Source organism: Lithobates pipiens, unplaced genomic scaffold (assembly GCF_037356315.1).
Source record: "Lithobates pipiens isolate NorthernLeopardFrog02 unplaced genomic scaffold, aLitPip1_a1.2 Scaffold_8, whole genome shotgun sequence".
Taxonomy (NCBI): domain Eukaryota; kingdom Metazoa; phylum Chordata; class Amphibia; order Anura; family Ranidae; genus Lithobates; species Lithobates pipiens.
In genome coordinates, this window is record NW_027507903.1 from 271,861,379 (window position 1) to 271,882,508 (window position 21,130).

Here is a 21,130-nt window from a genome sequence, read left to right on the forward strand (position 1 = left end):
TCATGGATATCACCTCTAGCTTTTCCACACACTTTTCTCACCAGGTCAGCTGAAAACATACGCCAATGGTCGTCAGGTTTTCCAGCTCAGCTGACTAAGCAGGAGAACCAAAGTCCACATTCCAATTGCCTTTGGGTCCAGAAAACAAGTTTGCCTAAACACCAAACACTTACAGCGATGGTCAGCTCATAAACAGTGAAGAAAAAGAGCTCACATTGAAGGTGTTGCACCTAAACTGTGCTTTGTATTGGCAGATTTGGCTTACGGCTGCCAGAGGGGCAAGGCATGGCAAGAGCTTTGAGTTTGCCAGACTGTGAAAAAGTTAAAGGTAAGCACTTTTTCTGCCTGGTTTCGAACCGGGGACCTTTCGCGTGTGAGGTGAACGTGATAACCACTACACTACAGAAACCCATTCATGCTGTTTTTGAGCCTTGCAAACCGAAAGTCTACCCTAAAGTAAGATCGGTGAAAAGAGCTGCTGAAAGCGACATTGACAAAAAGCACTAGCGCGCTCAAATTGTTTCTGCCCGGTTTCAAACCGGGGACCTTTCGCGTGTTAGGCAAACGTGATAACCACTACACTACAGAAACCTATCACGACAGCACTTTTCGGGTTGGTTGCTCGGAGGTTGGGGTCACCGTATTAGCTATTATGTGCTTCTGGTTGGTTGATAACCTGAGTTCAGTTTACCGTCCTTGCAAATGATACTCTTTGGTAATGAAGCAAAGAAGGAAGAAAGCCCATCTCGGATGCCTAACTTGATACAAATAACATCCTCAAAACAGCCAGTACTGGCAAGATACACTGAGTCATGGATATCACCTCTAGCTTTTCCACACACTTTTCTCACCAGGTCAGCTGAAAACATACACCAATGGTCGTCAGGTTTTCCAGCTCAGCTGACTAAGCAGGAGAACCAAAGTCCACATTCCAATTGCCTTTGGGTCCAGAAAACAAGTTTGCCTAAACACCAAACACTTACAGCGATGGTCAGCTCATAAACAGTGAAGAAAAAGAGCTCACATTGAAGGTGTTGCACCTAAACTGTGCTTTGTATTGGCAGATTTGGCTTACGGCTGCCAGAGGGGCAAGGCATGGCAAGAGCTTTGAGTTTGCCAGACTGTGAAAAAGTTAAAGGTAAGCACTTTTTCTGCCTGGTTTCGAACCGGGGACCTTTCGCGTGTGAGGTGAACGTGATAACCACTACACTACAGAAACCCATTCATGCTGTTTTTGAGCCTTGCAAACCGAAAGTCTACCCTAAAGTAAGATCGGTGAAAAGAGCTGCTGAAAGCGACATTGACAAAAAGCACTAGCGCGCTCAAATTGTTTCTGCCCGGTTTCGAACCAGGGACCTTTCGCGTGTTAGGCAAACGTGATAACCACTACACTACAGAAACCTATCACGACAGCACTTTTCGGGTTGGTTGCTCGGAGGTTGGGGTCACCGTATTAGCTATTATTTGCTTCTGGTTGGTTGATAACCTGAGTTCAGTTTACCGTCCTTGCAAATGATACTCTTTGGTAATGAAGCAAAGAAGGAAGAAAGCCCATCTCGGATGCCTAACTTGATACAAATAACATCCTCAAAACAGCCAGTACTGGCAAGATACACTGAGTCATGGATATCACCTCTAGCTTTTCCACACACTTTTCTCACCAGGTCAGCTGAAAACATACGCCAATGGTCGTCAGGTTTTCCAGCTCAGCTGACTAAGCAGGAGAACCAAAGTCCACATTCCAATTGCCTTTGGGTCCAGAAAACAAGTTTGCCTAAACACCAAACACTTACAGCGATGGTCAGCTCATAAACAGTGAAGAAAAAGAGCTCACATTGAAGGTGTTGCACCTAAACTGTGCTTTGTATTGGCAGATTTGGCTTACGGCTGCCAGAGGGGCAAGGCATGGCAAGAGCTTTGAGTTTGCCAGACTGTGAAAAAGTTAAAGGTAAGCACTGTTTCTGCCCGGTTTCGAACCGGGGACCTTTCGCGTGTGAGGCGAACGTGATAACCACTACACTACAGAAACCCATTCATGCTGTTTTTTTGAGCCTTGCAGACCGAAAGTCTACCCTAAAGTAAGATCGGTGAAAAGAGCTGCTGAAAGCGACATTGACAAAAAGCACTAGCGTGCTCAAATTGTTTCTGCCCGGTTTCGAACCGGGGACCTTTCGCGTGTTAGGCGAACGTGATAACCACTACACTACAGAAACCTATCTCAACAGCATTTTTCGGGTTGGTTGCTCGGAGGTTGGGGTCACCGTATTAGCTATTATTTGCTTCTGGTTGGTTGATAACCTGAGTTCAGTTTACCGTCCTTGCAAATGATACTCTTTGGTAATGAAGCAAAGAAGGAAGAAAGCCCATCTCGGATGCCTAACTTGATACAAATAACATCCTCAAAACAGCCAGTACTGGCAAGATACACTGAGTCATGGATATCACCTCTAGCTTTTCCACACACTTTTCTCACCAGGTCAGCTGAAAACATACGCCAATGGTCGTCAGGTTTTCCAGCTCAGCTGACTAAGCAGGAGAACCAAAGTCCACATTCCAATTGCCTTTGGGTCCAGAAAACAAGTTTGCCTAAACACCAAATACTTACAGCGATGGTCAGCTCATAAACAGTGAAGAAAAAGAGCTCACATTGAAGGTGTTGCACCTAAACTGTGCTTTGTATTGGCAGATTTGGCTTACGGCTGCCAGAGGGGCAAGGCATGGCAAGAGCTTTGAGTTTGCCAGACTGTGAAAAAGTTAAAGGTAAGCACTGTTTCTGCCCGGTTTCGAACCGGGGACCTTTCGCGTGTGAGGCGAACGTGATAACCACTACACTACAGAAACCCATTCATGCTGTTTTTTTGAGCCTTGCAGACCGAAAGTCTACCCTAAAGTAAGATCGGTGAAAAGAGCTGCTGAAAGCGACATTGACAAAAAGCACTAGCGCGCTCAAATTGTTTCTGCCCGGTTTTGAACCGGGGACCTTTCGCGTGTTAGGCGAACGTGATAACCACTACACTACAGAAACCTATCACGACAGCATTTTTCGGGTTGGTTGCTCGGAGGTTGGGGTCACCGTATTAGCTATTATTTGCTTCTGGTTGGTTGATAACCTGAGTTCAGTTTACCGTCCTTGCAAATGATACTCTTTGGTAATGAAGCAAAGAAGGAAGAAAGCCCATCTCGGATGCCTAACTTGATACAAATAACATCCTCAAAACAGCCAGTACTGGCAAGATACACTGAGTCATGGATATCACCTCTAGCTTTTCCACACACTTTTCTCACCAGGTCAGCTGAAAACATACGCCAATGGTCGTCAGGTTTTCCAGCTCAGCTGACTAAGCAGGAGAACCAAAGTCCACATTCCAATTGCCTTTGGGTCCAGAAAACAAGTTTGCCTAAACACCAAACACTTACAGCGATGGTCAGCTCATAAACAGTGAAGAAAAAGAGCTCACATTGAAGGTGTTGCACCTAAACTGTGCTTTGTATTGGCAGATTTGGCTTACGGCTGCCAGAGGGGCAAGGCATGGCAAGAGCTTTGAGTTTGCCAGACTGTGAAAAAGTTAAAGGTAAGCACTTTTTCTGCCTGGTTTCGAACCGGGGACCTTTCGCGTGTGAGGTGAACGTGATAACCACTACACTACAGAAACCCATTCATGCTGTTTTTGAGCCTTGCAAACCGAAAGTCTACCCTAAAGTAAGATCGGTGAAAAGAGCTGCTGAAAGCGACATTGACAAAAAGCACTAGCGCGCTCAAATTGTTTCTGCCCGGTTTCGAACCGGGGACCTTTCGCGTGTTAGGCGAACGTGATAACCACTACACTACAGAAACCTATCACGACAGCACTTTTCGGGTTGGTTGCTCGGAGGTTGGGGTCACCGTATTAGCTATTATTTGCTTCTGGTTGGTTGATAACCTGAGTTCAGTTTACCGTCCTTGCAAATGATACTCTTTGGTAATGAAGCAAAGAAGGAAGAAAGCCCATCTCGGATGCCTAACTTGATACAAATAACATCCTCAAAACAGCCAGTACTGGCAAGATACACTGAGTCATGGATATCACCTCTAGCTTTTCCACACACTTTTCTCACCAGGTCAGCTGAAAACATACGCCAATGGTCGTCAGGTTTTCCAGCTCAGCTGACTAAGCAGGAGAACCAAAGTCCACATTCCAATTGCCTTTGGGTCCAGAAAACAAGTTTGCCTAAACACCAAACACTTACAGCGATGGTCAGCTCATAAACAGTGAAGAAAAAGAGCTCACATTGAAGGTGTTGCACCTAAACTGTGCTTTGTATTGGCAGATTTGGCTTACGGCTGCCAGAGGGGCAAGGCATGGCAAGAGCTTTGAGTTTGCCAGACTGTGAAAAAGTTAAAGGTAAGCACTTTTTCTGCCTGGTTTCGAACCGGGGACCTTTCGCGTGTGAGGTGAACGTGATAACCACTACACTACAGAAACCCATTCATGCTGTTTTTGAGCCTTGCAAACCGAAAGTCTACCCTAAAGTAAGATCGGTGAAAAGAGCTGCTGAAAGCGACATTGACAAAAAGCACTAGCGCGCTCAAATTGTTTCTGCCCGGTTTCAAACCGGGGACCTTTCGCGTGTTAGGCAAACGTGATAACCACTACACTACAGAAACCTATCACGACAGCACTTTTCGGGTTGGTTGCTCGGAGGTTGGGGTCACCGTATTAGCTATTATTTGCTTCTGGTTGGTTGATAACCTGAGTTCAGTTTACCGTCCTTGCAAATGATACTCTTTGGTAATGAAGCAAAGAAGGAAGAAAGCCCATCTCGGATGCCTAACTTGATACAAATAACATCCTCAAAACAGCCAGTACTGGCAAGATACACTGAGTCATGGATATCACCTCTAGCTTTTCCACACACTTTTCTCACCAGGTCAGCTGAAAACATACGCCAATGGTCGTCAGGTTTTCCAGCTCAGCTGACTAAGCAGGAGAACCAAAGTCCACATTCCAATTGCCTTTGGGTCCAGAAAACAAGTTTGCCTAAACACCAAACACTTACAGCGATGGTCAGCTCATAAACAGTGAAGAAAAAGAGCTCACATTGAAGGTGTTGCACCTAAACTGTGCTTTGTATTGGCAGATTTGGCTTACGGCTGCCAGAGGGGCAAGGCATGGCAAGAGCTTTGAGTTTGCCAGACTGTGAAAAAGTTAAAGGTAAGCACTTTTTCTGCCTGGTTTCGAACCGGGGACCTTTCGCGTGTGAGGTGAACGTGATAACCACTACACTACAGAAACCCATTCATGCTGTTTTTGAGCCTTGCAAACCGAAAGTCTACCCTAAAGTAAGATCGGTGAAAAGAGCTGCTGAAAGCGACATTGACAAAAAGCACTAGCGCGCTCAAATTGTTTCTGCCCGGTTTCGAACCAGGGACCTTTCGCGTGTTAGGCAAACGTGATAACCACTACACTACAGAAACCTATCACGACAGCACTTTTCGGGTTGGTTGCTCGGAGGTTGGGGTCACCGTATTAGCTATTATTTGCTTCTGGTTGGTTGATAACCTGAGTTCAGTTTACCGTCCTTGCAAATGATACTCTTTGGTAATGAAGCAAAGAAGGAAGAAAGCCCATCTCGGATGCCTAACTTGATACAAATAACATCCTCAAAACAGCCAGTACTGGCAAGATACACTGAGTCATGGATATCACCTCTAGCTTTTCCACACACTTTTCTCACCAGGTCAGCTGAAAACATACGCCAATGGTCGTCAGGTTTTCCAGCTCAGCTGACTAAGCAGGAGAACCAAAGTCCACATTCCAATTGCCTTTGGGTCCAGAAAACAAGTTTGCCTAAACACCAAACACTTACAGCGATGGTCAGCTCATAAACAGTGAAGAAAAAGAGCTCACATTGAAGGTGTTGCACCTAAACTGTGCTTTGTATTGGCAGATTTGGCTTACGGCTGCCAGAGGGGCAAGGCATGGCAAGAGCTTTGAGTTTGCCAGACTGTGAAAAAGTTAAAGGTAAGCACTGTTTCTGCCCGGTTTCGAACCGGGGACCTTTCGCGTGTGAGGCGAACGTGATAACCACTACACTACAGAAACCCATTCATGCTGTTTTTTTGAGCCTTGCAGACCGAAAGTCTACCCTAAAGTAAGATCGGTGAAAAGAGCTGCTGAAAGCGACATTGACAAAAAGCACTAGCGTGCTCAAATTGTTTCTGCCCGGTTTCGAACCGGGGACCTTTCGCGTGTTAGGCGAACGTGATAACCACTACACTACAGAAACCTATCTCAACAGCATTTTTCGGGTTGGTTGCTCGGAGGTTGGGGTCACCGTATTAGCTATTATTTGCTTCTGGTTGGTTGATAACCTGAGTTCAGTTTACCGTCCTTGCAAATGATACTCTTTGGTAATGAAGCAAAGAAGGAAGAAAGCCCATCTCGGATGCCTAACTTGATACAAATAACATCCTCAAAACAGCCAGTACTGGCAAGATACACTGAGTCATGGATATCACCTCTAGCTTTTCCACACACTTTTCTCACCAGGTCAGCTGAAAACATACGCCAATGGTCGTCAGGTTTTCCAGCTCAGCTGACTAAGCAGGAGAACCAAAGTCCACATTCCAATTGCCTTTGGGTCCAGAAAACAAGTTTGCCTAAACACCAAATACTTACAGCGATGGTCAGCTCATAAACAGTGAAGAAAAAGAGCTCACATTGAAGGTGTTGCACCTAAACTGTGCTTTGTATTGGCAGATTTGGCTTACGGCTGCCAGAGGGGCAAGGCATGGCAAGAGCTTTGAGTTTGCCAGACTGTGAAAAAGTTAAAGGTAAGCACTGTTTCTGCCCGGTTTCGAACCGGGGACCTTTCGCGTGTGAGGCGAACGTGATAACCACTACACTACAGAAACCCATTCATGCTGTTTCTTTGAGCCTTGCAGACCGAAAGTCTACCCTAAAGTAAGATCGGTGAAAAGAGCTGCTGAAAGCGACATTGACAAAAAGCACTAGCGCGCTCAAATTGTTTCTGCCCGGTTTTGAACCGGGGACCTTTCGCGTGTTAGGCGAACGTGATAACCACTACACTACAGAAACCTATCACGACAGCATTTTTCGGGTTGGTTGCTCGGAGGTTGGGGTCACCGTATTAGCTATTATTTGCTTCTGGTTGGTTGATAACCTGAGTTCAGTTTACCGTCCTTGCAAATGATACTCTTTGGTAATGAAGCAAAGAAGGAAGAAAGCCCATCTCGGATGCCTAACTTGATACAAATAACATCCTCAAAACAGCCAGTACTGGCAAGATACACTGAGTCATGGATATCACCTCTAGCTTTTCCACACACTTTTCTCACCAGGTCAGCTGAAAACATACGCCAATGGTCGTCAGGTTTTCCAGCTCAGCTGACTAAGCAGGAGAACCAAAGTCCACATTCCAATTGCCTTTGGGTCCAGAAAACAAGTTTGCCTAAACACCAAACACTTACAGCGATGGTCAGCTCATAAACAGTGAAGAAAAAGAGCTCACATTGAAGGTGTTGCACCTAAACTGTGCTTTGTATTGGCAGATTTGGCTTACGGCTGCCAGAGGGGCAAGGCATGGCAAGAGCTTTGAGTTTGCCAGACTGTGAAAAAGTTAAAGGTAAGCACTTTTTCTGCCTGGTTTCGAACCGGGGACCTTTCGCGTGTGAGGTGAACGTGATAACCACTACACTACAGAAACCCATTCATGCTGTTTTTGAGCCTTGCAAACCGAAAGTCTACCCTAAAGTAAGATCGGTGAAAAGAGCTGCTGAAAGCGACATTGACAAAAAGCACTAGCGCGCTCAAATTGTTTCTGCCCGGTTTCGAACCAGGGACCTTTCGCGTGTTAGGCAAACGTGATAACCACTACACTACAGAAACCTATCACGACAGCACTTTTCGGGTTGGTTGCTCGGAGGTTGGGGTCACCGTATTAGCTATTATTTGCTTCTGGTTGGTTGATAACCTGAGTTCAGTTTACCGTCCTTGCAAATGATACTCTTTGGTAATGAAGCAAAGAAGGAAGAAAGCCCATCTCGGATGCCTAACTTGATACAAATAACATCCTCAAAACAGCCAGTACTGGCAAGATACACTGAGTCATGGATATCACCTCTAGCTTTTCCACACACTTTTCTCACCAGGTCAGCTGAAAACATACGCCAATGGTCGTCAGGTTTTCCAGCTCAGCTGACTAAGCAGGAGAACCAAAGTCCACATTCCAATTGCCTTTGGGTCCAGAAAACAAGTTTGCCTAAACACCAAACACTTACAGCGATGGTCAGCTCATAAACAGTGAAGAAAAAGAGCTCACATTGAAGGTGTTGCACCTAAACTGTGCTTTGTATTGGCAGATTTGGCTTACGGCTGCCAGAGGGGCAAGGCATGGCAAGAGCTTTGAGTTTGCCAGACTGTGAAAAAGTTAAAGGTAAGCACTGTTTCTGCCCGGTTTCGAACCGGGGACCTTTCGCGTGTGAGGCGAACGTGATAACCACTACACTACAGAAACCCATTCATGCTGTTTTTTTGAGCCTTGCAGACCGAAAGTCTACCCTAAAGTAAGATCGGTGAAAAGAGCTGCTGAAAGCGACATTGACAAAAAGCACTAGCGTGCTCAAATTGTTTCTGCCCGGTTTCGAACCGGGGACCTTTCGCGTGTTAGGCGAACGTGATAACCACTACACTACAGAAACCTATCTCAACAGCATTTTTCGGGTTGGTTGCTCGGAGGTTGGGGTCACCGTATTAGCTATTATTTGCTTCTGGTTGGTTGATAACCTGAGTTCAGTTTACCGTCCTTGCAAATGATACTCTTTGGTAATGAAGCAAAGAAGGAAGAAAGCCCATCTCGGATGCCTAACTTGATACAAATAACATCCTCAAAACAGCCAGTACTGGCAAGATACACTGAGTCATGGATATCACCTCTAGCTTTTCCACACACTTTTCTCACCAGGTCAGCTGAAAACATACGCCAATGGTCGTCAGGTTTTCCAGCTCAGCTGACTAAGCAGGAGAACCAAAGTCCACATTCCAATTGCCTTTGGGTCCAGAAAACAAGTTTGCCTAAACACCAAACACTTACAGCGATGGTCAGCTCATAAACAGTGAAGAAAAAGAGCTCACATTGAAGGTGTTGCACCTAAACTGTGCTTTGTATTGGCAGATTTGGCTTACGGCTGCCAGAGGGGCAAGGCATGGCAAGAGCTTTGAGTTTGCCAGACTGTGAAAAAGTTAAAGGTAAGCACTTTTTCTGCCTGGTTTCGAACCGGGGACCTTTCGCGTGTGAGGTGAACGTGATAACCACTACACTACAGAAACCCATTCATGCTGTTTTTGAGCCTTGCAAACCGAAAGTCTACCCTAAAGTAAGATCGGTGAAAAGAGCTGCTGAAAGCGACATTGACAAAAAGCACTAGCGCGCTCAAATTGTTTCTGCCCGGTTTCGAACCAGGGACCTTTCGCGTGTTAGGCAAACGTGATAACCACTACACTACAGAAACCTATCACGACAGCACTTTTCGGGTTGGTTGCTCGGAGGTTGGGGTCACCGTATTAGCTATTATTTGCTTCTGGTTGGTTGATAACCTGAGTTCAGTTTACCGTCCTTGCAAATGATACTCTTTGGTAATGAAGCAAAGAAGGAAGAAAGCCCATCTCGGATGCCTAACTTGATACAAATAACATCCTCAAAACAGCCAGTACTGGCAAGATACACTGAGTCATGGATATCACCTCTAGCTTTTCCACACACTTTTCTCACCAGGTCAGCTGAAAACATACGCCAATGGTCGTCAGGTTTTCCAGCTCAGCTGACTAAGCAGGAGAACCAAAGTCCACATTCCAATTGCCTTTGGGTCCAGAAAACAAGTTTGCCTAAACACCAAACACTTACAGCGATGGTCAGCTCATAAACAGTGAAGAAAAAGAGCTCACATTGAAGGTGTTGCACCTAAACTGTGCTTTGTATTGGCAGATTTGGCTTACGGCTGCCAGAGGGGCAAGGCATGGCAAGAGCTTTGAGTTTGCCAGACTGTGAAAAAGTTAAAGGTAAGCACTGTTTCTGCCCGGTTTCGAACCGGGGACCTTTCGCGTGTGAGGCGAACGTGATAACCACTACACTACAGAAACCCATTCATGCTGTTTTTTTGAGCCTTGCAGACCGAAAGTCTACCCTAAAGTAAGATCGGTGAAAAGAGCTGCTGAAAGCGACATTGACAAAAAGCACTAGCGTGCTCAAATTGTTTCTGCCCGGTTTCGAACCGGGGACCTTTCGCGTGTTAGGCGAACGTGATAACCACTACACTACAGAAACCTATCTCAACAGCATTTTTCGGGTTGGTTGCTCGGAGGTTGGGGTCACCGTATTAGCTATTATTTGCTTCTGGTTGGTTGATAACCTGAGTTCAGTTTACCGTCCTTGCAAATGATACTCTTTGGTAATGAAGCAAAGAAGGAAGAAAGCCCATCTCGGATGCCTAACTTGATACAAATAACATCCTCAAAACAGCCAGTACTGGCAAGATACACTGAGTCATGGATATCACCTCTAGCTTTTCCACACACTTTTCTCACCAGGTCAGCTGAAAACATACGCCAATGGTCGTCAGGTTTTCCAGCTCAGCTGACTAAGCAGGAGAACCAAAGTCCACATTCCAATTGCCTTTGGGTCCAGAAAACAAGTTTGCCTAAACACCAAACACTTACAGCGATGGTCAGCTCATAAACAGTGAAGAAAAAGAGCTCACATTGAAGGTGTTGCACCTAAACTGTGCTTTGTATTGGCAGATTTGGCTTACGGCTGCCAGAGGGGCAAGGCATGGCAAGAGCTTTGAGTTTGCCAGACTGTGAAAAAGTTAAAGGTAAGCACTTTTTCTGCCTGGTTTCGAACCGGGGACCTTTCGCGTGTGAGGTGAACGTGATAACCACTACACTACAGAAACCCATTCATGCTGTTTTTGAGCCTTGCAAACCGAAAGTCTACCCTAAAGTAAGATCGGTGAAAAGAGCTGCTGAAAGCGACATTGACAAAAAGCACTAGCGCGCTCAAATTGTTTCTGCCCGGTTTCAAACCGGGGACCTTTCGCGTGTTAGGCAAACGTGATAACCACTACACTACAGAAACCTATCACGACAGCACTTTTCGGGTTGGTTGCTCGGAGGTTGGGGTCACCGTATTAGCTATTATTTGCTTCTGGTTGGTTGATAACCTGAGTTCAGTTTACCGTCCTTGCAAATGATACTCTTTGGTAATGAAGCAAAGAAGGAAGAAAGCCCATCTCGGATGCCTAACTTGATACAAATAACATCCTCAAAACAGCCAGTACTGGCAAGATACACTGAGTCATGGATATCACCTCTAGCTTTTCCACACACTTTTCTCACCAGGTCAGCTGAAAACATACGCCAATGGTCGTCAGGTTTTCCAGCTCAGCTGACTAAGCAGGAGAACCAAAGTCCACATTCCAATTGCCTTTGGGTCCAGAAAACAAGTTTGCCTAAACACCAAACACTTACAGCGATGGTCAGCTCATAAACAGTGAAGAAAAAGAGCTCACATTGAAGGTGTTGCACCTAAACTGTGCTTTGTATTGGCAGATTTGGCTTACGGCTGCCAGAGGGGCAAGGCATGGCAAGAGCTTTGAGTTTGCCAGACTGTGAAAAAGTTAAAGGTAAGCACTTTTTCTGCCTGGTTTCGAACCGGGGACCTTTCGCGTGTGAGGTGAACGTGATAACCACTACACTACAGAAACCCATTCATGCTGTTTTTGAGCCTTGCAAACCGAAAGTCTACCCTAAAGTAAGATCGGTGAAAAGAGCTGCTGAAAGCGACATTGACAAAAAGCACTAGCGCGCTCAAATTGTTTCTGCCCGGTTTCGAACCAGGGACCTTTCGCGTGTTAGGCAAACGTGATAACCACTACACTACAGAAACCTATCACGACAGCACTTTTCGGGTTGGTTGCTCGGAGGTTGGGGTCACCGTATTAGCTATTATTTGCTTCTGGTTGGTTGATAACCTGAGTTCAGTTTACCGTCCTTGCAAATGATACTCTTTGGTAATGAAGCAAAGAAGGAAGAAAGCCCATCTCGGATGCCTAACTTGATACAAATAACATCCTCAAAACAGCCAGTACTGGCAAGATACACTGAGTCATGGATATCACCTCTAGCTTTTCCACACACTTTTCTCACCAGGTCAGCTGAAAACATACGCCAATGGTCGTCAGGTTTTCCAGCTCAGCTGACTAAGCAGGAGAACCAAAGTCCACATTCCAATTGCCTTTGGGTCCAGAAAACAAGTTTGCCTAAACACCAAACACTTACAGCGATGGTCAGCTCATAAACAGTGAAGAAAAAGAGCTCACATTGAAGGTGTTGCACCTAAACTGTGCTTTGTATTGGCAGATTTGGCTTACGGCTGCCAGAGGGGCAAGGCATGGCAAGAGCTTTGAGTTTGCCAGACTGTGAAAAAGTTAAAGGTAAGCACTGTTTCTGCCCGGTTTCGAACCGGGGACCTTTCGCGTGTGAGGCGAACGTGATAACCACTACACTACAGAAACCCATTCATGCTGTTTTTTTGAGCCTTGCAGACCGAAAGTCTACCCTAAAGTAAGATCGGTGAAAAGAGCTGCTGAAAGCGACATTGACAAAAAGCACTAGCGTGCTCAAATTGTTTCTGCCCGGTTTCGAACCGGGGACCTTTCGCGTGTTAGGCGAACGTGATAACCACTACACTACAGAAACCTATCTCAACAGCATTTTTCGGGTTGGTTGCTCGGAGGTTGGGGTCACCGTATTAGCTATTATTTGCTTCTGGTTGGTTGATAACCTGAGTTCAGTTTACCGTCCTTGCAAATGATACTCTTTGGTAATGAAGCAAAGAAGGAAGAAAGCCCATCTCGGATGCCTAACTTGATACAAATAACATCCTCAAAACAGCCAGTACTGGCAAGATACACTGAGTCATGGATATCACCTCTAGCTTTTCCACACACTTTTCTCACCAGGTCAGCTGAAAACATACGCCAATGGTCGTCAGGTTTTCCAGCTCAGCTGACTAAGCAGGAGAACCAAAGTCCACATTCCAATTGCCTTTGGGTCCAGAAAACAAGTTTGCCTAAACACCAAATACTTACAGCGATGGTCAGCTCATAAACAGTGAAGAAAAAGAGCTCACATTGAAGGTGTTGCACCTAAACTGTGCTTTGTATTGGCAGATTTGGCTTACGGCTGCCAGAGGGGCAAGGCATGGCAAGAGCTTTGAGTTTGCCAGACTGTGAAAAAGTTAAAGGTAAGCACTGTTTCTGCCCGGTTTCGAACCGGGGACCTTTCGCGTGTGAGGCGAACGTGATAACCACTACACTACAGAAACCCATTCATGCTGTTTCTTTGAGCCTTGCAGACCGAAAGTCTACCCTAAAGTAAGATCGGTGAAAAGAGCTGCTGAAAGCGACATTGACAAAAAGCACTAGCGCGCTCAAATTGTTTCTGCCCGGTTTTGAACCGGGGACCTTTCGCGTGTTAGGCGAACGTGATAACCACTACACTACAGAAACCTATCACGACAGCATTTTTCGGGTTGGTTGCTCGGAGGTTGGGGTCACCGTATTAGCTATTATTTGCTTCTGGTTGGTTGATAACCTGAGTTCAGTTTACCGTCCTTGCAAATGATACTCTTTGGTAATGAAGCAAAGAAGGAAGAAAGCCCATCTCGGATGCCTAACTTGATACAAATAACATCCTCAAAACAGCCAGTACTGGCAAGATACACTGAGTCATGGATATCACCTCTAGCTTTTCCACACACTTTTCTCACCAGGTCAGCTGAAAACATACGCCAATGGTCGTCAGGTTTTCCAGCTCAGCTGACTAAGCAGGAGAACCAAAGTCCACATTCCAATTGCCTTTGGGTCCAGAAAACAAGTTTGCCTAAACACCAAACACTTACAGCGATGGTCAGCTCATAAACAGTGAAGAAAAAGAGCTCACATTGAAGGTGTTGCACCTAAACTGTGCTTTGTATTGGCAGATTTGGCTTACGGCTGCCAGAGGGGCAAGGCATGGCAAGAGCTTTGAGTTTGCCAGACTGTGAAAAAGTTAAAGGTAAGCACTTTTTCTGCCTGGTTTCGAACCGGGGACCTTTCGCGTGTGAGGTGAACGTGATAACCACTACACTACAGAAACCCATTCATGCTGTTTTTGAGCCTTGCAAACCGAAAGTCTACCCTAAAGTAAGATCGGTGAAAAGAGCTGCTGAAAGCGACATTGACAAAAAGCACTAGCGCGCTCAAATTGTTTCTGCCCGGTTTCGAACCAGGGACCTTTCGCGTGTTAGGCAAACGTGATAACCACTACACTACAGAAACCTATCACGACAGCACTTTTCGGGTTGGTTGCTCGGAGGTTGGGGTCACCGTATTAGCTATTATTTGCTTCTGGTTGGTTGATAACCTGAGTTCAGTTTACCGTCCTTGCAAATGATACTCTTTGGTAATGAAGCAAAGAAGGAAGAAAGCCCATCTCGGATGCCTAACTTGATACAAATAACATCCTCAAAACAGCCAGTACTGGCAAGATACACTGAGTCATGGATATCACCTCTAGCTTTTCCACACACTTTTCTCACCAGGTCAGCTGAAAACATACGCCAATGGTCGTCAGGTTTTCCAGCTCAGCTGACTAAGCAGGAGAACCAAAGTCCACATTCCAATTGCCTTTGGGTCCAGAAAACAAGTTTGCCTAAACACCAAACACTTACAGCGATGGTCAGCTCATAAACAGTGAAGAAAAAGAGCTCACATTGAAGGTGTTGCACCTAAACTGTGCTTTGTATTGGCAGATTTGGCTTACGGCTGCCAGAGGGGCAAGGCATGGCAAGAGCTTTGAGTTTGCCAGACTGTGAAAAAGTTAAAGGTAAGCACTGTTTCTGCCCGGTTTCGAACCGGGGACCTTTCGCGTGTGAGGCGAACGTGATAACCACTACACTACAGAAACCCATTCATGCTGTTTTTTTGAGCCTTGCAGACCGAAAGTCTACCCTAAAGTAAGATCGGTGAAAAGAGCTGCTGAAAGCGACATTGACAAAAAGCACTAGCGTGCTCAAATTGTTTCTGCCCGGTTTCGAACCGGGGACCTTTCGCGTGTTAGGCGAACGTGATAACCACTACACTACAGAAACCTATCTCAACAGCATTTTTCGGGTTGGTTGCTCGGAGGTTGGGGTCACCGTATTAGCTATTATTTGCTTCTGGTTGGTTGATAACCTGAGTTCAGTTTACCGTCCTTGCAAATGATACTCTTTGGTAATGAAGCAAAGAAGGAAGAAAGCCCATCTCGGATGCCTAACTTGATACAAATAACATCCTCAAAACAGCCAGTACTGGCAAGATACACTGAGTCATGGATATCACCTCTAGCTTTTCCACACACTTTTCTCACCAGGTCAGCTGAAAACATACGCCAATGGTCGTCAGGTTTTCCAGCTCAGCTGACTAAGCAGGAGAACCAAAGTCCACATTCCAATTGCCTTTGGGTCCAGAAAACAAGTTTGCCTAAACACCAAATACTTACAGCGATGGTCAGCTCATAAACAGTGAAGAAAAAGAGCTCACATTGAAGGTGTTGCACCTAAACTGTGCTTTGTATTGGCAGATTTGGCTTACGGCTGCCAGAGGGGCAAGGCATGGCAAGAGCTTTGAGTTTGCCAGACTGTGAAAAAGTTAAAGGTAAGCACTGTTTCTGCCCGGTTTCGAACCGGGGACCTTTCGCGTGTGAGGCGAACGTGATAACCACTACACTACAGAAACCCATTCATGCTGTTTCTTTGAGCCTTGCAGACCGAAAGTCTACCCTAAAGTAAGATCGGTGAAAAGAGCTGCTGAAAGCGACATTGACAAAAAGCACTAGCGCGCTCAAATTGTTTCTGCCCGGTTTTGAACCGGGGACCTTTCGCGTGTTAGGCGAACGTGATAACCACTACACTACAGAAACCTATCACGACAGCATTTTTCGGGTTGGTTGCTCGGAGGTTGGGGTCACCGTATTAGCTATTATTTGCTTCTGGTTGGTTGATAACCTGAGTTCAGTTTACCGTCCTTGCAAATGATACTCTTTGGTAATGAAGCAAAGAAGGAAGAAAGCCCATCTCGGATGCCTAACTTGATACAAATAACATCCTCAAAACAGCCAGTACTGGCAAGATACACTGAGTCATGGATATCACCTCTAGCTTTTCCACACACTTTTCTCACCAGGTCAGCTGAAAACATACGCCAATGGTCGTCAGGTTTTCCAGCTCAGCTGACTAAGCAGGAGAACCAAAGTCCACATTCCAATTGCCTTTGGGTCCAGAAAACAAGTTTGCCTAAACACCAAACACTTACAGCGATGGTCAGCTCATAAACAGTGAAGAAAAAGAGCTCACATTGAAGGTGTTGCACCTAAACTGTGCTTTGTATTGGCAGATTTGGCTTACGGCTGCCAGAGGGGCAAGGCATGGCAAGAGCTTTGAGTTTGCCAGACTGTGAAAAAGTTAAAGGTAAGCACTTTTTCTGCCTGGTTTCGAACCGGGGACCTTTCGCGTGTGAGGTGAACGTGATAACCACTACACTACAGAAACCCATTCATGCTGTTTTTGAGCCTTGCAAACCGAAAGTCTACCCTAAAGTAAGATCGGTGAAAAGAGCTGCTGAAAGCGACATTGACAAAAAGCACTAGCGCGCTCAAATTGTTTCTGCCCGGTTTCGAACCGGGGACCTTTCGCGTGTTAGGCGAACGTGATAACCACTACACTACAGAAACCTATCACGACAGCACTTTTCGGGTTGGTTGCTCGGAGGTTGGGGTCACCGTATTAGCTATTATTTGCTTCTGGTTGGTTGATAACCTGAGTTCAGTTTACCGTCCTTGCAAATGATACTCTTTGGTAATGAAGCAAAGAAGGAAGAAAGCCCATCTCGGATGCCTAACTTGATACAAATAACATCCTCAAAACAGCCAGTACTGGCAAGATACACTGAGTCATGGATATCACCTCTAGCTTTTCCACACACTTTTCTCACCAGGTCAGCTGAAAACATACGCCAATGGTCGTCAGGTTTTCCAGCTCAGCTGACTAAGCAGGAGAACCAAAGTCCACATTCCAATTGCCTTTGGGTCCAGAAAACAAGTTTGCCTAAACACCAAACACTTACAGCGATGGTCAGCTCATAAACAGTGAAGAAAAAGAGCTCACATTGAAGGTGTTGCACCTAAACTGTGCTTTGTATTGGCAGATTTGGCTTACGGCTGCCAGAGGGGCAAGGCATGGCAAGAGCTTTGAGTTTGCCAGACTGTGAAAAAGTTAAAGGTAAGCACTTTTTCTGCCTGGTTTCGAACCGGGGACCTTTCGCGTGTGAGGTGAACGTGATAACCACTACACTACAGAAACCCATTCATGCTGTTTTTGAGCCTTGCAAACCGAAAGTCTACCCTAAAGTAAGATCGGTGAAAAGAGCTGCTGAAAGCGACATTGACAAAAAGCACTAGCGCGCTCAAATTGTTTCTGCCCGGTTTCGAACCGGGGACCTTTCGCGTGTTAGGCAAACGTGATAACCACTACACTACAGAAACCTATCACGACAGCACTTTTCGGGTTGGTTGCTCGGAGGTTGGGGTCACCGTATTAGCTATTATTTGCTTCTGGTTGGTTGATAACCTGAGTTCAGTTTACCGTCCTTGCAAATGATACTCTTTGGTAATGAAGCAAAGAAGGAAGAAAGCCCATCTCGGATGCCTAACTTGATACAAATAACATCCTCAAAACAGCCAGTACTGGCAAGATACACTGAGTCATGGATATCACCTCTAGCTTTTCCACACACTTTTCTCACCAGGTCAGCTGAAAACATACGCCAATGGTCGTCAGGTTTTCCAGCTCAGCTGACTAAGCAGGAGAACCAAAGTCCACATTCCAATTGCCTTTGGGTCCAGAAAACAAGTTTGCCTAAACACCAAACACTTACAGCGATGGTCAGCTCATAAACAGTGAAGAAAAAGAGCTCACATTGAAGGTGTTGCACCTAAACTGTGCTTTGTATTGGCAGATTTGGCTTACGGCTGCCAGAGGGGCAAGGCATGGCAAGAGCTTTGAGTTTGCCAGACTGTGAAAAAGTTAAAGGTAAGCACTGTTTCTGCCCGGTTTCGAACCGGGGACCTTTCGCGTGTGAGGCGAACGTGATAACCACTACACTACAGAAACCCATTCATGCTGTTTTTTTGAGCCTTGCAGACCGAAAGTCTACCCTAAAGTAAGATCGGTGAAAAGAGCTGCTGAAAGCGACATTGACAAAAAGCACTAGCGTGCTCAAATTGTTTCTGCCCGGTTTCGAACCGGGGACCTTTCGCGTGTTAGGCGAACGTGATAACCACTACACTACAGAAACCTATCTCAACAGCATTTTTCGGGTTGGTTGCTCGGAGGTTGGGGTCACCGTATTAGCTATTATTTGCTTCTGGTTGGTTGATAACCTGAGTTCAGTTTACCGTCCTTGCAAATGATACTCTTTGGTAATGAAGCAAAGAAGGAAGAAAGCCCATCTCGGATGCCTAACTTGATACAAATAACATCCTCAAAACAGCCAGTACTGGCAAGATACACTGAGTCATGGATATCACCTCTAGCTTTTCCACACACTTTTCTCACCAGGTCAGCTGAAAACATACGCCAATGGTCGTCAGGTTTTCCAGCTCAGCTGACTAAGCAGGAGAACCAAAGTCCACATTCCAATTGCCTTTGGGTCCAGAAAACAAGTTTGCCTAAACACCAAATACTTACAGCGATGGTCAGCTCATAAACAGTGAAGAAAAAGAGCTCACATTGAAGGTGTTGCACCTAAACTGTGCTTTGTATTGGCAGATTTGGCTTACGGCTGCCAGAGGGGCAAGGCATGGCAAGAGCTTTGAGTTTGCCAGACTGTGAAAAAGTTAAAGGTAAGCACTGTTTCTGCCCGGTTTCGAACCGGGGACCTTTCGCGTGTGAGGCGAACGTGATAACCACTACACTACAGAAACCCATTCATGCTGTTTTTTTGAGCCTTGCAGACCGAAAGTCTACCCTAAAGTAAGATCGGTGAAAAGAGCTGCTGAAAGCGACATTGACAAAAAGCACTAGCGCGCTCAAATTGTTTCTGCCCGGTTTTGAACCGGGGACCTTTCGCGTGTTAGGCGAACGTGATAACCACTACACTACAGAAACCTATCACGACAGCATTTTTCGGGTTGGTTGCTCGGAGGTTGGGGTCACCGTATTAGCTATTATTTGCTTCTGGTTGGTTGATAACCTGAGTTCAGTTTACCGTCCTTGCAAATGATACTCTTTGGTAATGAAGCAAAGAAGGAAGAAAGCCCATCTCGGATGCCTAACTTGATACAAATAACATCCTCAAAACAGCCAGTACTGGCAAGATACACTGAGTCATGGATATCACCTCTAGCTTTTCCACACACTTTTCTCACCAGGTCAGCTGAAAACATACGCCAATGGTCGTCAGGTTTTCCAGCTCAGCTGACTAAGCAGGAGAACCAAAGTCCACATTCCAATTGCCTTTGGGTCCAGAAAACAAGTTTGCCTAAACACCAAACACTTACAGCGATGGTCAGCTCATAAACAGTGAAGAAAAAGAGCTCACATTGAAGGTGTTGCACCTAAACTGTGCTTTGTATTGGCAGATTTGGCTTACGGCTGCCAGAGGGGCAAGGCATGGCAAGAGCTTTGAGTTTGCCAGACTGTGAAAAAGTTAAAGGTAAGCACTGTTTCTGCCCGGTTTCGAACCGGGGACCTTTCGCGTGTGAGGCGAACGTGATAACCACTACACTACAGAAACCCATTCATGCTGTTTTTTTGAGCCTTGCAGACCGAAAGTCTACCCTAAAGTAAGATCGGTGAAAAGAGCTGCTGAAAGCGACATTGACAAAAAGCACTAGCGTGCTCAAATTGTTTCTGCCCGGTTTCGAACCGGGGACCTTTCGCGTGTTAGGCGAACGTAATAACCACTACACTACAGAAACCTATCACTACAGCATTTTTCGGGTTGGTTGCTCGGAGGTTGGGGTCACCGTATTAGCTATTATTTGCTTCTGGTTGGTTGATAACCTGAGTTCAGTTTACCGTCCTTGCAAATGATACTCTTTGGTAATGAAGCAAAGAAGGAAGAAAGCCCATCTCGGATGCCTAACTTGATACAAATAACATCCTCAAAACAGCCAGTACTGGCAAGATACACTGAGTCATGGATATCACCTCTAGCTTTTCCACACACTTTTCTCACCAGGTCAGCTGAAAACATACGCCAATGGTCGTCAGGTTTTCCAGCTCAGCTGACTAAGCAGGAGAACCAAAGTCCACATTCCAATTGCCTTTGGGTCCAGAAAACAAGTTTGCCTAAACACCAAACACTTACAGCGATGGTCAGCTCATAAACAGTGAAGAAAAAGAGCTCACATTGAAGGTGTTGCACCTAAACTGTGCTTTGTATTGGCAGATTTGGCTTACGGCTGCCAGAGGGGCAAGGCATGGCAAGAGCTTTGAGTTTGCCAGACTGTGAAAAAGTTAAAGGTAAGCACTGTTTCTGCCCGGTTTCGAACCGGGGACCTTTCGCGTGTGAGGCGAACGTGATAACCACTACACTACAGAAACCCATTCATGCTGTTTTTTTGAGCCTTGCAGACCGAAAGTCTACCCTAAAGTAAGATCGGTGAAAAGAGCTGCTGAAAGCGACATTGACAAAAAGCACTAGCGTGCTCAAATTGTTTCTGCCCGGTTTCGAACCGGGGACCTTTCGCGTGTTAGGCGAACGTGATAACCACTACACTACAGAAACCTATCACTACAGCATTTTTCGGGTTGGTTGCTCGGAGGTTGGGGTCACCGTATTAGCTATTATTTGCTTCTGGTTGGTTGATAACCTGAGTTCAGTTTACCGTCCTTGCAAATGATACTCTTTGGTAATGAAGCAAAGAAGGAAGAAAGCCCATCTCGGATGCCTAACTTGATACAAATAACATCCTCAAAACAGCCAGTACTGGCAAGATACACTGAGTCATGGATATCACCTCTAGCTTTTCCACACACTTTTCTCACC

General features: G+C 45.7%; 22 non-coding genes across 22 annotated transcripts; all 22 read right to left on the reverse strand.

Moving 5' to 3' along the window:
• Nucleotides 1-1,956: 1,956 nt before the first annotated feature.
• Nucleotides 1,957-2,029, reverse strand: TRNAV-CAC (transfer RNA valine (anticodon CAC)). The gene has a single exon. It is a non-coding gene; the product is annotated as a tRNA-Val (tRNA).
• Nucleotides 2,030-2,140: 111 nt separating this feature from the next.
• Nucleotides 2,141-2,213, reverse strand: TRNAV-AAC (transfer RNA valine (anticodon AAC)). Its single transcript has one exon. It is a non-coding gene; the product is annotated as a tRNA-Val (tRNA).
• Nucleotides 2,214-2,768: 555 nt separating this feature from the next.
• On the reverse strand, nt 2,769-2,841 carry TRNAV-CAC (transfer RNA valine (anticodon CAC)). The gene has a single exon. It is a non-coding gene; the product is annotated as a tRNA-Val (tRNA).
• Nucleotides 2,842-3,762: 921 nt separating this feature from the next.
• On the reverse strand, nt 3,763-3,835 carry TRNAV-AAC (transfer RNA valine (anticodon AAC)). Its single transcript has one exon. It is a non-coding gene; the product is annotated as a tRNA-Val (tRNA).
• Nucleotides 3,836-6,010: 2,175 nt separating this feature from the next.
• Nucleotides 6,011-6,083, reverse strand: TRNAV-CAC (transfer RNA valine (anticodon CAC)). Its single transcript has one exon. It is a non-coding gene; the product is annotated as a tRNA-Val (tRNA).
• A 111-nt stretch (nt 6,084-6,194) lies between these two features.
• On the reverse strand, nt 6,195-6,267 carry TRNAV-AAC (transfer RNA valine (anticodon AAC)). The gene has a single exon. It is a non-coding gene; the product is annotated as a tRNA-Val (tRNA).
• A 555-nt stretch (nt 6,268-6,822) lies between these two features.
• On the reverse strand, nt 6,823-6,895 carry TRNAV-CAC (transfer RNA valine (anticodon CAC)). Its single transcript has one exon. It is a non-coding gene; the product is annotated as a tRNA-Val (tRNA).
• Nucleotides 6,896-8,444: 1,549 nt separating this feature from the next.
• On the reverse strand, nt 8,445-8,517 carry TRNAV-CAC (transfer RNA valine (anticodon CAC)). The gene has a single exon. It is a non-coding gene; the product is annotated as a tRNA-Val (tRNA).
• A 111-nt stretch (nt 8,518-8,628) lies between these two features.
• Nucleotides 8,629-8,701, reverse strand: TRNAV-AAC (transfer RNA valine (anticodon AAC)). Its single transcript has one exon. It is a non-coding gene; the product is annotated as a tRNA-Val (tRNA).
• A 1,365-nt stretch (nt 8,702-10,066) lies between these two features.
• TRNAV-CAC (transfer RNA valine (anticodon CAC)) lies at nt 10,067-10,139 on the reverse strand. The gene has a single exon. It is a non-coding gene; the product is annotated as a tRNA-Val (tRNA).
• A 111-nt stretch (nt 10,140-10,250) lies between these two features.
• On the reverse strand, nt 10,251-10,323 carry TRNAV-AAC (transfer RNA valine (anticodon AAC)). The gene has a single exon. It is a non-coding gene; the product is annotated as a tRNA-Val (tRNA).
• A 2,175-nt stretch (nt 10,324-12,498) lies between these two features.
• TRNAV-CAC (transfer RNA valine (anticodon CAC)) lies at nt 12,499-12,571 on the reverse strand. Its single transcript has one exon. It is a non-coding gene; the product is annotated as a tRNA-Val (tRNA).
• A 111-nt stretch (nt 12,572-12,682) lies between these two features.
• TRNAV-AAC (transfer RNA valine (anticodon AAC)) lies at nt 12,683-12,755 on the reverse strand. Its single transcript has one exon. It is a non-coding gene; the product is annotated as a tRNA-Val (tRNA).
• Nucleotides 12,756-13,310: 555 nt separating this feature from the next.
• Nucleotides 13,311-13,383, reverse strand: TRNAV-CAC (transfer RNA valine (anticodon CAC)). Its single transcript has one exon. It is a non-coding gene; the product is annotated as a tRNA-Val (tRNA).
• Nucleotides 13,384-14,932: 1,549 nt separating this feature from the next.
• TRNAV-CAC (transfer RNA valine (anticodon CAC)) lies at nt 14,933-15,005 on the reverse strand. The gene has a single exon. It is a non-coding gene; the product is annotated as a tRNA-Val (tRNA).
• Nucleotides 15,006-15,116: 111 nt separating this feature from the next.
• On the reverse strand, nt 15,117-15,189 carry TRNAV-AAC (transfer RNA valine (anticodon AAC)). The gene has a single exon. It is a non-coding gene; the product is annotated as a tRNA-Val (tRNA).
• A 555-nt stretch (nt 15,190-15,744) lies between these two features.
• TRNAV-CAC (transfer RNA valine (anticodon CAC)) lies at nt 15,745-15,817 on the reverse strand. Its single transcript has one exon. It is a non-coding gene; the product is annotated as a tRNA-Val (tRNA).
• Nucleotides 15,818-16,738: 921 nt separating this feature from the next.
• TRNAV-AAC (transfer RNA valine (anticodon AAC)) lies at nt 16,739-16,811 on the reverse strand. Its single transcript has one exon. It is a non-coding gene; the product is annotated as a tRNA-Val (tRNA).
• Nucleotides 16,812-18,176: 1,365 nt separating this feature from the next.
• On the reverse strand, nt 18,177-18,249 carry TRNAV-CAC (transfer RNA valine (anticodon CAC)). Its single transcript has one exon. It is a non-coding gene; the product is annotated as a tRNA-Val (tRNA).
• A 111-nt stretch (nt 18,250-18,360) lies between these two features.
• Nucleotides 18,361-18,433, reverse strand: TRNAV-AAC (transfer RNA valine (anticodon AAC)). The gene has a single exon. It is a non-coding gene; the product is annotated as a tRNA-Val (tRNA).
• Nucleotides 18,434-18,988: 555 nt separating this feature from the next.
• Nucleotides 18,989-19,061, reverse strand: TRNAV-CAC (transfer RNA valine (anticodon CAC)). The gene has a single exon. It is a non-coding gene; the product is annotated as a tRNA-Val (tRNA).
• Nucleotides 19,062-20,796: 1,735 nt separating this feature from the next.
• On the reverse strand, nt 20,797-20,869 carry TRNAV-AAC (transfer RNA valine (anticodon AAC)). Its single transcript has one exon. It is a non-coding gene; the product is annotated as a tRNA-Val (tRNA).
• Nucleotides 20,870-21,130: the final 261 nt, after the last annotated feature.